The 12,759-nt window shown below is 44.0% G+C and overlaps 1 long non-coding RNA gene across 1 annotated transcript in view; it reads right to left on the bottom strand.

Annotated features, from left to right (window-relative positions):
- LOC146349808 (uncharacterized) overlaps positions 1 to 12,759 on the bottom strand; it is a 294,990-nt gene that overhangs the window by 128,486 nt on the left and 153,745 nt on the right. Inside the window, exon 3 of the long non-coding RNA XR_014789092.1 lies at positions 8,046 to 8,109. This is a non-coding gene — a long non-coding RNA (uncharacterized LOC146349808). The remainder of the gene's footprint in view (positions 1 to 8,045; positions 8,110 to 12,759) is intronic.

The raw sequence follows: 12,759 nt of genomic DNA, 5'->3' as shown, positions 1-12,759 counted from the left end.
AAATAGATCAGTAGGTCTTGTTGTCCAGAGAGGTGTAGCTGCCTGACCTAGCAATTCAGGGAGCCAATTCATACATAGGATGGTTGAATTGCCTGTCACAGGTTCGCTCTTGAAACCAGCCTGCTACAGTCATGGGGCATGACCCGGCGTTCTCTACATTCAACACTTAACTCTGGGCGTTTTTAATTAGACACTCCCCCAAAGAGAACATATGCAAAAAACTGCTTTAATACAACTGTAAAATTGTAGAGCTGCAAGGTACCTTTTCAAACAAATGTAACTGCATTTCCACTGCATTATTAAGATCTTTTTCACAAGAACCTCAATACAACATGGCAGCATATCTTCACCAATAATCTTCTTTGACAAATAGTTCAATATTGCCACAAACAAACAAAAGCCTGGTTCTGGTGTACAGATTGCTATAAAGAAAATGTGTTCTATAATTTACAACTTGAATCCCAATTTCAGGATATAGGAAGCTGCCTTATACCAGGTCAGACATTACTCTGTATAGCCCAGTACTGTTGACACTGACTGGCAGCAGCTCTCCAAGGTTTCAGGCAGGATGCTTTCCTTGCCCTACCTGGAGATGCCAGTGATCGAACCTGGGACCTTTTGCATCCAAAGCATGAGTTCTGCCACTGGGCTATGGCCTCTCATGTTATGCTAACTTGAAATCATAATTATGATGAGTTTGGGATCTTCCAAAACACAATGCAGAAATGTACATTCAAGATTCTTGCTTCTATTACATTTAAAACAACAACACCAAACAAAAAATTATTGCATCCAACGATGCAGCTCTATCCTCTCTTACGCAGAAGTTAGCCCCATTGAACTCAATACAAGTTACTTCTGAATAGATATGTACAGCATTGCACTGTAAGATTCTTTAACAAGATTGATTATCCAACAACACTGTGAATAGTATCAACTCATAAATCAAACTTTAATGGAAGAGCATTGTGTTTTTTTGCTTTGTATCTTTAGGTTACTTCCTTTGACATGAACGATAAATAAGAGTCCTATTTATTACGTACTGCAGGGCAGGCGTGCTATATAGTGGTAACCATACTTGCTGCTTTTGTAGCTTGACACTAACAAGGACAAGACACCGGCAGCATTTAAAAATTATCTTAATTTCTTTCCTAAATCCCTGCCTTTCACCTTCTCACCTCCTTTCCCCATTGTTCATAGATTTTCTTCATTAAACATCCCTCCACATGCCTAAGCATTTCCCTTGTGACTGTTCAATATTTAAGCACACCAGCTCACTCCTCCAACAGAAATGTCTCTCAGTGAGACAAGGTGTGTGCATGACTTTATTACAGCAAAGAAGTCCATTCTGAAGCCACCATGTAGACAGAGAAAATAAAACTCTCCTGAAATGATCCAAACTAGGTTGCCAACTACCAGTTGTTTTCTGAGAAACTTTCTTCAAAAGAAAAGCCCCTCTTTTGCCTTCTAACAAAATCTCTCTGCGTCAAAGGAATTTTCCCACACTGCCTCCTGCTTTCTCTTCCCTGAGCATCCTGGGAAGTGTAGTCATCATAACCACACTACAGAAAGCCTTCTTGAGGGACAGCCTTACAAATATAAGTAAGCAACTCACATGCAGTCATTAAGACACAGCACTGTCTTTCCAGATCAGTCAGGTAATACAAGTATCTCTCACATGCTGAATGTCCGCGGCTGCTTGTGAGGTGTTAGCGGAGCTGTTTTCAGTTGCAGTGATTTGATTTTCTTTTCTCCACTAGATGGCAGTGATGTCAACTTAATACAAATGCAAATCGTTGCCAAATGTGAAGAAAACAACGGTAGCCGTTGTGTTTGGAACTGTAGCAAGAAGAGGTTGTTTTCAACCTTCGGAGCTTTTCTGGAGCTTGGCTACCTAATGTAGATCAAGCTATGCACTCATAGCTTTCTTTACACCAAGCATGTGGCACACTTTTATTATTTTCTTTTATTATATTGAATATTGAAGTGTTAACGTTTTCAACTGCATACGGAAATCGTTCACCATCATAATGACTCTGTGAACCTTGGATGTTCCACATCCCAGTCCACAAACATCTATTCAGAGCTCCTATGCAAAACTTTAAAATGTTTAAAATGAGAATTTAGAGTTTTAGATGTTTCTTGCATTACACTTGCATTATTCATCACACTTATGAAGCTAATATTGGCTTAGATAGAAGCATAGCAACCAACAACAGAGAACCAAAGGAATGGTTTATTAAAGATGTTCCTCAGTCTAGCTCATTGCAAATTAATACTATAATATTAAACATGCTTAAATCCTTGTCTAAGTTTTTATCAATACTATATTTATTGATAATTTATATTTCTCATCCATGTGGGAACAAATGATACCGCCAAGCGGAGCTACAAAGAAATCACGTCAGACTTTGAAGCTTTGGGAAGGAAACTCAAGAACTTTGGGGCCCAGATAGTTTTCTCATCCATCCTTCCAGTAGTTAGAAGAGGGATAGAAAGGGAACGAAAAATACTCTGGGTGAATGACTGGCTACGAAGGTGGTGCCGACGAGAGAGGTTTGGATTCTGGGACCACGGGCTATACTTCCTGGAAGATGGGCTGTTGGCAAGGGACGGGTTGCACCTCACAAAGAATGGGAAGAATGTGTTTGGCCACAGCATGAAGAACTTCATCAGGAGGGCTTTAAACTGAATCCTACTGGGAAGGGAGATGTAAAGTTGGGGATAACAATGGATGTAGGCTCATGCACTGCAATGGAGAGAACAGATATAACAGCGTCTATAATAATAGTCTTCAGACACATGTAGGAAGAAAGCCAGACTATGAAGCACATGGTCTTTGATGTCTATATACTAATGCCCGGAGTATGGGAAACAAACAGAACGAACTTGAACTCTTAATGCAAAAGGGAAATTATGACTTGATAGGTGTAACTGAGACTTGGTGGGATGACTCTCATGACTGGAATAGGGATGTACGAAAGTCACTTACCTTTTTGTGGATTGTGTTCATGGTAGGGGGGGAAGCGCTCTGTCCCTCCCCCTGGAATCCTCGACGGGGGGGGGAAGCGATCCAGTCCTCCCCCCCCCCCGGAATCCTGCCCGGCTGGCTCTGCTCTGCGGCGGCAGAGCCAGATTTCCAGCTGCGGACTGGCTGGTGCGGACGCAAATGGCGGCCGCCATAGTGGCCACCATTTGCATCCAGCCAGGCAGCCATGATAGGCTATGTAAGAATTTACGTAGCCTATCACAGCTAACCCCCCCTCCAAAAAAACGGCGTATGCACATGGCGGCGGCTACAGCAGCCGCCATTTGCGTTCCCTATTTTTCGCCGTTCTAGCCTACGTAAATATTTACATAGGATAAAACGGTGAAAAAAAAGAGCACAAATAGCGCCCACTACGCTATTTGCGGTTCCCTTTTTTTCCTCCGTAATTGCCTACGTAAATATTTACGTAGGCTAGAACAGCGAAAAATAGGGAACGCAAATGGCGGCTGTCGTAGCCGCCACCATTTGCATACGCTGGTTTTTTGGGGAGGGGTTAACTGTGATAGGCTACGTAAATTCTTACATAGCCTATCGCAGCTGCAAAGACGCCAATGGCGGCTGCAGCAGCCCGGCCGCAGCCGGCCAGGAGACCGCCGCTGCAAGAGCTGCCGCCGCCGCCAAATCCGCCATCCCGGGGGATTCCGCGGGGGGGGGGCAGGAGGCCGTTCCGCCACGGATTCCAGGGGGCCAGATTCTAAAGAACTGGAATCCCATTGGAATCCGTGGTGGAATTCTCTGCCATCCCTAGACTGGAATACAGCAATTGAAGGATATAACTAGTTCAAAAAGAACAGGAGCAACAGAAAGGGAGGTGGGGTTGCACTGTATGTGAAAAATACATATCTCTGCACAGAAATACAGGAGGAGGAGCTTGGCAGTCCCACTGAGAGCATCTGGATCAAAATAAATGGAACAAAGAATAAAAGGGACCAAGTGGTCGGAGTCTACTACTGGCCACCCAATCAAGTAGAAGACGAGGATGAAATTTTTGAAACGCAAATAGCCAATGTTTTAAGGAAGCGTGACGTATTAGTAATGGGGGACTTCAATTTCCCCGATATCTGTTGGGAGACAAATTCTGCAAAACATGGCCCCTCCAGGAAATTCCTGACTTGTCTGGTAGATAACTTCCTCCTACAGAAAGTAGAGGTAGGAACTGGAGGATTGGCTATCCTTGACTTGATCCTAACCAACAGAGATGACTTAGTGGATAAAGTAGCAGTTATAGGAACTCTGGGGGAAAGTGACCATGTTGTATTTCAGTTCTTGGTTCAAAAGGGAAGCAAAAGCTGAGTGTAGTGAAACGTGTACCCTGCATTTTAGGAAAGCTGATTTTAATAAACTCAGAACAATGATCAGGAGGTTCCCATGGCAAGCAACTCTAACAAGAAAAGGAGTTCAAGATGGATGGGAGCTTTAAAAAAGGAAATTCTCAAGGCATAATTACCAACCATTCCAACAAGAAGAAAAGGTGGAAGACAACAAAAGAAGCCAATGTGGCTTCACAAGAAGCTTAGAGATGACCTGAAAACAAAAAAGGACACATATAGGAAGAGGAAAGAAGGCCAAGCAACAAAGGAAGAGTACAGGCAGGTAGCACAGAATTGCAGGGATGGCGTCAGGAAGGCTAAAGCCGAGAACGAGCTGAGGTTAGCAAGGGATGCTAAAAGCAACAAAAAGGCTTTCTAAGGCTACGTGCACCGTAAAAGACAGAGGAAAGAAATGGTGGTTCAGCTATTAAATAAGGATGGCAAAATGATAACAGATGACAAAGAAAAGGCAGAGGTGCTCAATTCCTCCTTTGGCTCAGTCTTCTCCCAAAAGAGGGTCTATGACCCCCCCTGGCAAAGGCGAAGTACAGGCTGAAGGGGCAGGATTGCAGCTTGAGATTGATAGGCATATGGTCAAGGAACCATATGCCGAAGAATTGATGCTTTCGAACTGTGGTGCTGGAGAAGACTCTTACGAGTCCCCTGGACTGCAAGGAGGTCAAATCAGTCCATCCAAAAGGAAATCAACCCTGAGTGCTCATTGGAAGGACAGATAATGAAGCTGAAGCTCCAATATTTTGGCCACCTAATGCAAAGAGAAAACTCCCTGGAAAAGACCCTGATGCTGGGAAAGACTGAAGGCCAAAGGAGAAGGGGACGGCAGAGGATGAGATGGCTAGATAGCATCATGGATGCAATGAATATGAACTTGAGCATGCTCCGGGAGAGAGCGCAGGACAGGAAGGCCTGGCGTGCTATGGTCCATGGGGTCACGAAGAGTCGGACACGACTGAACGACTGAACAACAACAACAAGGAACACCTAATTACTTTGAATGAGTTCAAATCTCCAGGGCCAGATGAACTGCATCCTAGAGTAATAAAGGAACTGGCAGAAGAACTCTCCGAACTGCTGTCTATTGTCTTTGAGAAATCATGGAGGGCGAGTGAAGTGCCAGATGACTGGAGGAGGGCTAATGTGGTCCCTATCTTCCAAAAGGGTAAAAAGGAGAAACCTGGGAACTACAGACCAGTCAGTCTGACATCAATCTCTGGGAAAATTCTGGAGCAGATGATAAAGCAATCCATCTGGAAGCACCTTGAAAACAATGCAGTGATTACTCAAAGCCAACATGGATTTGTCAAGAACAAATCCTGCCAGACGAATCTGATCTCATTTTTTGATCAAGTCACCTCCCTTGTGGACCATGGGAATGCTGTGGACATAATATACCTCGACTTCAGCAAAGCTTTCGACAAAGTGCCTCATGATCTCCTGATGAGCAAACTAGCTCAAAGTGGGGTAGATGAAACAACGATCTGGTGGATCCACAGTTGACTACAGAATCAGACTCAAAGAGTGCTTATCAATGGGACCTTCTCAAACTGGGGAGAGGTAACAAGCACTATGGTTTTCCCAGTAGTAATGTATGGCTGTGAGAGCTGGACTATAAGGAAGGCTGAGCGCCGAAGAATTGATGCTTTCGAACTGTGGTGCTGGAGAAGACTCTTACGAGTCCCCTGGACTGCAAGGAGGTCAAATCAGTCCATACTAAAGGAAATCAACCCTGACTGCTCATTGGAAGGACAGATACTGAAGCTGAAGCTCAAATATTTTGGCCACCTAATGCGAAGAGAAAACTCTCTGGAAAAGACCCTGATGCTGGGAAAGACTGAAGGCAAAAGGAGAAGGGGACGGCAGAGGATGAGATGGCTAGATAGCATCACCGATGCAATGAATATGAACTTGAGCACACTCCGGGAGAGGGCGCAGGACAGGAAGGCCTGGCGTGCTATGGTCCATGGGGTCACAAAGAGTCGGACACGACTGAACGACTGAACAACAACAACAACAAGCAGGGTACCTCAGGGTTCAGTCCTGGGCCCAGTGCTCTTCAACATTTTTATTAATGACTTGGAGGAGGAGGTGCAGGGAATGCTGATCAGATTTGCAGATGACACAAAATTGGGCAGGATAGCTAATACTTTGGAAGACAGAAACAAAATTTAAAGGGATCTTGATAGACTGGAGCACTGGGCAGAAAGCAACAGAATGACATTTAATAGGGATAAATGCCAAGTTCTGCACCTAGGAAAAAGAAACCAAATGCACAGTTACAAGATGGGGGATACGTGGCTCAACAACACTACAAGCGAGAAGGACCTTGAGATTGTTGTCGATCACAAGCTGAAGATGAGCCAACAATGTGATGTGGCTGCAAAAACAGCGAATGCTAATTTGGGCTGCATTAATAGAAGCATAGCTTCCAAATCCAGGGAAGTACTAGTTCCCCTCTACTCAGCACTGCTTAGGCCTCATCTGGAGTACTGTGCGCAGTTCTGGGCACCACACTTTAAGAAGGATGCAGACAAACTGGAGAAGGTTCAGAGGAGGGCAACAAAGATGACCAGGGGACTGGAAACAAAGCCCTGTGAGGAGAGACTGGATGAACTGGGCATGTTTAGCCTTGAGAAGAGAAGACTGAGGGGAGATATGATAGCGCTGTTCAAGTACTTGAAAGGTTGTCACAGAGAGGAAGGCCAGGATCTCTTCTCGATCATCCCAGAATGCAGGACACGGAATAATGGGCTCAAGTTACAGGAAGCCAGATTCCGTCTGAACATCAGGAAAAACTTCCTGACTGTTAGAGCAATACAACAATGGAACCAATTACCTAGGGAAGTAGTGGGCTCTCCGACACTGGAGGCATTCAAGACGAAGCTGGACAGCCATCTGTCAGGGATGCTCTGACTTGGATTCCTGCATGGACTCGATGGCCTTGTAGGCCCCTTCCAACCCTACCATTCTATGATTCTATGATTCTATTATGTGAGAAGTAGCCCTTAGTAGGACCAATAGAGGCTGGTAAGGCTGGGTATTTGCCGGGGTTGTAGCTCTACTGAAAAGCTGACTATCCCAACGGTACTGACACACTGTCACTTTGCACAGAGCAACCCAGAAACAGAATTGCTAACCAGCAAGACAGAAAAAGAACTGTCTGATTGTGAGTTGTTGCTGTTATTTTTGTTTTGCTTCTTGTCTTTTCTTTTTTAGTCATGTACTTCAGATGAACTTTACTTTTTGCACAGGCCACTCCCAGACCAACAAAAAGCACGAGGTTATAGCCTAGACCGCCCAAAAACTAATAGAATCCTGTAACCACTGAGAGTTGAATTATTGCTGGTGTCAGCAATGGGTCTAGGCTAGATGTTTTTGATCAAGCCTACTGTAACCTGCTGCTTTTTGCTCTGGGCTCCTTTTCTTTGCACAGAGGGCTTCATATCCAGGCTCCACTCAGGTACCAGACCTTTTAATTTCAAGAGATGGCAAACCTAGCAAGAACGCTAAAGATAAGGTGAGACACCTCTCAGCATGCCTTACCTCTCTCAAGATAAAGAGACCCTTCAAAAGTGACTTGCCTAAGGACTCCCTCCCCCAATCAGGGAGACACCACTGGTCCATAGACACTTGTAAATATACTTTAAAATAAAGGATTATAAACTTACCTCCAGTTTCTGAAATGGCAGAATTCTACCTCTTTCTAAAGATGACTTCAAGGCAACCCAATATCTAAAGAAGTGAGATAAATCAAGGTAAGTACATAATGATAAAACTACAATTTGGCAAAACTCTGTGAATATAACTCAGTGCGTCACTGAGGGAGCAATCCTATGGCCACTAGACACTGTCTAGAGGGCCATAGGATATGCTGTATTCTGGGAACCGACCTCGGAACCCACGCTCCGAGGTCGGTTCCCTGAAATCCGACCTCCCCTCTTGTCCACGCTGCCTCGGAGGCAGCGCAGAGAAGCCCCAGCCTCCGCGCTTGGAAGACGAGTGCAGAGTGACTGAAAAGGGGCGTGGCGGGAAGAGCAGAGCTGCGCACACGACACATCCTATCTGTCATATGGCAGCTTCCTCTCCCGGTCCCCCCCCCCACCGCTAGACAGCCGAAAATGGCTGTGTAGCAAAAAAGAGCAAAGCAGGAGAAGCACGGAGGTAATGATCCCATGCCTTTCCTGCCTTGCTTTGGATAGGCAGTTGCCTCTGAGGTCGGAGGCAGCCGCCTATCTACTTAGGATTGCGCCCTGAATATAGTAACATACTTAATAAGTTTTGATCCTGTACATACTCATTTGGAAGTTCACTCCTTTGAAATCAATGGCTACAATTTAACTGCATGCATGTGGAGCAGCCAGGGCTGCACGTCCAGAGCCAAGTTAGAAAAGGAGCAATTAGTGAAATCACTTGTTTGGTTAGGAGGAAAAGGATTACAAGAAGCTTTTCCCCATTTTCTGCAAAAACCTCTTGCACTTTTAAAAGAGCACTATAAAAGTCACCCATATAAACAAAAACTGTAAAAACAAAAGTTGCAGTGTGGAATGCTCTTCTTCAGGGTTCCAGCTAGCCAGCCATGTCTTCTTTCAAGATACTCCATTCCATGCACCACGATTTTGGCCACACATCCCTCAACAGACAGTCAGCATTCCATGCCCACTGAGCATGCTCAGTCCTCTCTGAACTGTTTTGGACTTTCTCCCCACTCCTTATGGCTTTTTTTTTTTTAAGGTTTTTTGTACTTCTACAAACGTTGGGGTTCCCTCAACCCTGCTAATACCTCCCTCTTTTGTGTGAGTGGTGCCATTTTGACTACATAAGGATCCACACTTGTTATTAATGTTATTATATTATTAAGGAATGGAACTGCAGGCTCAACGTCCATGCTTCTCATCCAGCTGTAGCTGTATCTTCACATCACCAGATGCCCAGTTAGTGATGCAAAGATACAACACAACTTTAGAGCAGAGGTTCTGGAAGTTTACTGTTGTGAACCCCTGTAAGTCAAGACAAAGATTATTTGAAAGTGAAACCAATTTAAAACAAATAATTATTACAAATTAGAATTTCAAATTTTGAGAGGGAAGGTGAGCTGAAAATGTGTACGACCTGTGGTCTATTAACACGAAATGTAAGACAGCTCTCATGAATAATTTTATGTGGGGTATGATAGAACCGTAAAATAAGTCCTTAATATTAAAGGGGCACTGAGGATATTGACAATCTATATTGTATTGTGCATTGGTAGTGAAGCCTCGCTTATGGATTGGCTGAACTGCTATATTGTATTCTGCTTATGGCAGTGAAGCTTCTGATACTGATTGTCTGAACTGGTATAATGCCATGGAATGTTTGTGAGCATTCTAACTGCTCTGGAAACAAAGGACCAAACAACATGTTATGTAAAAAGCGTTCCCCCCACCCCTTAACCTGGTTTTAAAGAACCAAAATAGGGGTGGGGAAGCCCAATCAGGATTGGGACTGAGACAGGCAAGGAGGGGTAGCTTAACTTTTCCCCTCCCTAACACAATTCCAATGGAAATTCCCACCCCAGCTCCAAATCTGCTATTTGCATTGGCAGGAAGGCTCCCCTTGGGATTTTCATTGGGACCACAGCAGACAGAGAGGGTTCAACACATTCTCCATGCCTGCTGCAACCCAACTCAACTCCTCCTGCATCTGCTATTTTGATTTTTAAATCTGTTACATGAAATTAGAAAAACAACAACAACCCACTACTAGAGCTGTGCACAAATAGCCATTTCGGGCACATAAATTATGGGGTCCGTTTCGAGGGGAAGGAAAAATTCTCGAAGAGTTTCTCACGGCCAGGATCACCATTTGCAGCACCACAGTTTGTGCTGCCACTGCAAATGGCATCAACATCAACTGTGTTAGCAGCCTGGCCACCATTCTCCACAAAGCCCAGACCCTAGCATAGTTCTGAGGGAATGTGTGTGTGTCTTGGGGGCACAGAATGGTGTCCACCACACACAAAATGGTGAAGACTATTTGGAGAAAATTCTAAAAAGTGGCCATTTTTTTCTTGGGGAGTATGAAAAAGAAGCATCTCAGAAACTTTCTCAGAAAAATGTCTTCTAAGAAATTTTGGCTCAGCTCTACAAAAAGCACATTTAAGAGAAAGTGTAGTTTGTCCCAAAGCTGTCAGAACATTTGTGGTTTAGCTCAGCTTCTGGGAAAGAAGATAAAGTTGTTGGCTTGGCTGATACGATCACTTCACACAGGCTGTAGGCAAAGGACAGGGGTAACTTTGTGATGTGGGCTAAGCACTGGGAAGAGATACCAGGAGGTAGAGATCCTGAGGGACAATGATCCCAGAGACAAAATGGCTGAAGTAAGGGAGCAATATAGGTATAAACTTAGGAACAAACATCTGAGGAAAGGACATGAAAGAGAAGGAAAGGGGAGTAAGGAAACACAAAGGGACTTACAGTGATGCAAAAGAAGCCACTGTAGAACCTTATAGTACATAAGGGTAGTAGGAGTGTTAAGAAAACAGAGAAAACAGACGGCTAGCAAAATGTGGTTAATGAAAGTGAGAAAAACTAAGCAGTGGGCTAAAAAGAAAAGACCTGAGAAAACAACAGGTGGCGGAGATGAAAAAAAAAAAAAGGAGCTGAGGAGAGAACATCTAGGTCAAAAGCTCATATTCAGGATGCAGACATGAAGGAAGAGCAAAGATAAATAACAGTGCAATTCTATGCAAATCTACTCAGAAATAAATCCCATTTAATAATGAAGCATACTCCTAGGTAAGCAGGTATAGGATTGCAGCCTAAAGGAGGTTTTGAGGGCTAGGGACAGAGGAAAACAATGCTGTTAGGTCTAGAATCCAGCATATGAGAAGGCTGCTTTACCTTTCAGAGTTGTACAGAAGAGGAATTCTGCCAACCAGGAGCCTTCTGCTGTCTCTGCAACCCATAGTACAGTTGGATACCTTTAGAAACTAGGCTTAATGGAGTTATTGGGGGGCCTCTCCCTGTGCCTCTAGCAAGGCACACTTCACTTCAAAATAAGCAATGTAGCCCTGCTGCTTTGGGGGGTCCTCCTGCTCAACTGCGGAATGATCTTCTGGAGAACCGCCCCAAAGTCCTGCACTAATGCCACCACTGCCTGCAACATGGTGATCCAACCACCCTAAGAACGACTCAAGGGCTAAGGACTGGACCAGTGTGGGCTGGTGGCTCCAATGTCTGTGGGGCTGTGAATCTGTTCTGGGTTTCAGTCACCTTGGAGAGCTCCTTTAGAGTTCTGGCTGGTTCTGATTGAAACATGGAGTAGATTCACCGCTCCATTGACATCGGAGCTACCAGCCTTCACTGAATTGGACAGGTGTGTGCGCGTGTGTGTGCATGTGTTGGGCAGGTGGGTATGTTAAACAGTCAGTTCTTTGGCAGATGTCTAGTTATCAACAATGTTCTTGAACCTTCAGAAAAAGGTCCTCCTGTCATTATTTTTCTAATTTTTCATATTTCAAGGCTTTCTCTCTTTTCTTTTCATCCTATATATATATATATATATATATACACATATATTCAGTCTCTTTGGATCTTCCACAGCAACTCTCTATGCCTCTAGGGAGGCATGGAGAATGCTGGGTCAAGGAATGGTGATGATGGTGTTGATGATGATGATGTAATGGTGCTGATGATGGTAATGGTGTTGATGATGGTGTTGATGATGATGATGTAATGGTAGGTAATGATTAAGGTTCACAAACAATACAGGAAATGTAGGATCAAGACAGTTAATAAATAAAGATGGACAAATCATTCTGTTTCTCATCCACGTCAGTTTCGCATGTATTCAATCATGGGTTCAATCTGTCCTATTTCTGCATCAGTCTGCAGATTCAAAAAACACACATGTATTTTTGTACACAATTTCGCCTAATACATGCATTTCTGTATGCAACTTTCCTTAACATACACATTTTTCTATGCAATAGAGAGCTTCGGCTATTGGGCGGTATAGAAATGAAATGAATGAATGAATGAATAATTTTTGAGCCAAGAACTGCAAATTCAGAGAAGTGTGTCATCCAAAGGATAACCATGTTCCAATCAACATATTTCTTCAGGAACCGTGAATTAGGTTAGTTTGCTTAAAAATTCAGCACAAACTAAATTCTCCTCCATCCCATACAACAGATATATAAAATTAACAGAGGATTTGGAGCCAGGTGCCATCAGTATGTGGATGACATGCAGCTTTATCTCCCTGTGAATCAGGCAAGGCTATGCAAGTCCTGGATTGGTGCCTAGACTCAGTAATGGGCTGGATGAGGGCCAATAAACTGAAGCTGAATCCTGGCAAAATGGAAGCCCTGTGGGTGAGTGGTTCCCGAGTCTGGGAGATAGG

This window comes from Heloderma suspectum, chromosome 3, assembly GCF_057233095.1.
Source record: "Heloderma suspectum isolate Gila_16-S chromosome 3, 16-S_ref, whole genome shotgun sequence".
Taxonomy (NCBI): domain Eukaryota; kingdom Metazoa; phylum Chordata; class Lepidosauria; order Squamata; family Helodermatidae; genus Heloderma; species Heloderma suspectum.
This window is presented reverse-complemented; position numbering and strand designations above follow the sequence as displayed.